Below are 745 nucleotides of genomic sequence, written 5' to 3'. Positions count from 1 at the left end.
AAAATAAAACAGGCTGAGAGCCACAGCACATCATTTATAGAAATTAAAGTTACGTACACATAATAAACCAGCCGCATTTTACAAGAACAAATTCAAATCAAACCATACATATCAAACATTTGGGAATATTTGTACAGGAGAGGATGGGGAAATGGTGATAAAGGGGAAAACAAACAAAATAAGCAAGGACTTCGCTCACCTTACCAGCTTTTCCTTCCGGTTTAGTCTCCCATAGATTCTGTGCTTGCAGTTTCATTTAGGGGGAGAGGGGAAGGTAATCAGGTTTGTTTACTTTTTTTAAAAATGAAGATACTGGGTAGAATCATATGTGGAATCTAAAAAAAAAAAAAGAACATAAATACAAAATGAAGGTACTAGGGATTGAACCCAGGACCTTGTGCATATTAGGCATGCACCCTACCACTGAGCTATACCCTCCCTCCCCTCAGTTTCCTCAATCTAGCTTACCTCTCTCCCATCCTAACCTGGAATAGTTGTTCTTCCTTTTGGCCTGCAGAGACTTCACTAGTCCTTCAAGGCTCAACAGTAATGTCACCTCTTTTAGAAAACCTTCCCTGATGTCTCCAATCAAGATACAGTTTCCTTCTGAGCTGTCCCTTATTAAACCTCAAATTGCATTTTCACAGAGCTTTAATTATTTATATACAAATATTTCCAGCCATACTGTATGAACCCCATGAAAGCATGGACTGGCCACCTGTGTATCCTTAGCATCTGCATGAGG

General features: G+C 39.3%; 1 non-coding gene across 1 annotated transcript; it reads right to left on the bottom strand.

The window, feature by feature from the left end:
• Positions 1–366: 366 nt before the first annotated feature.
• TRNAI-AAU (transfer RNA isoleucine (anticodon AAU)) lies at positions 367–438 on the bottom strand. The gene has a single exon. It is a non-coding gene; the product is annotated as a tRNA-Ile (tRNA).
• Between the last annotated feature and the right edge of the window lie 307 nt (positions 439–745).

The sequence above is a fragment of the Vicugna pacos genome, chromosome 33, assembly GCF_048564905.1.
Source record: "Vicugna pacos chromosome 33, VicPac4, whole genome shotgun sequence".
NCBI classification, from domain to species: Eukaryota; Metazoa; Chordata; class Mammalia; order Artiodactyla; family Camelidae; genus Vicugna; species Vicugna pacos.
This window is presented reverse-complemented; position numbering and strand designations above follow the sequence as displayed.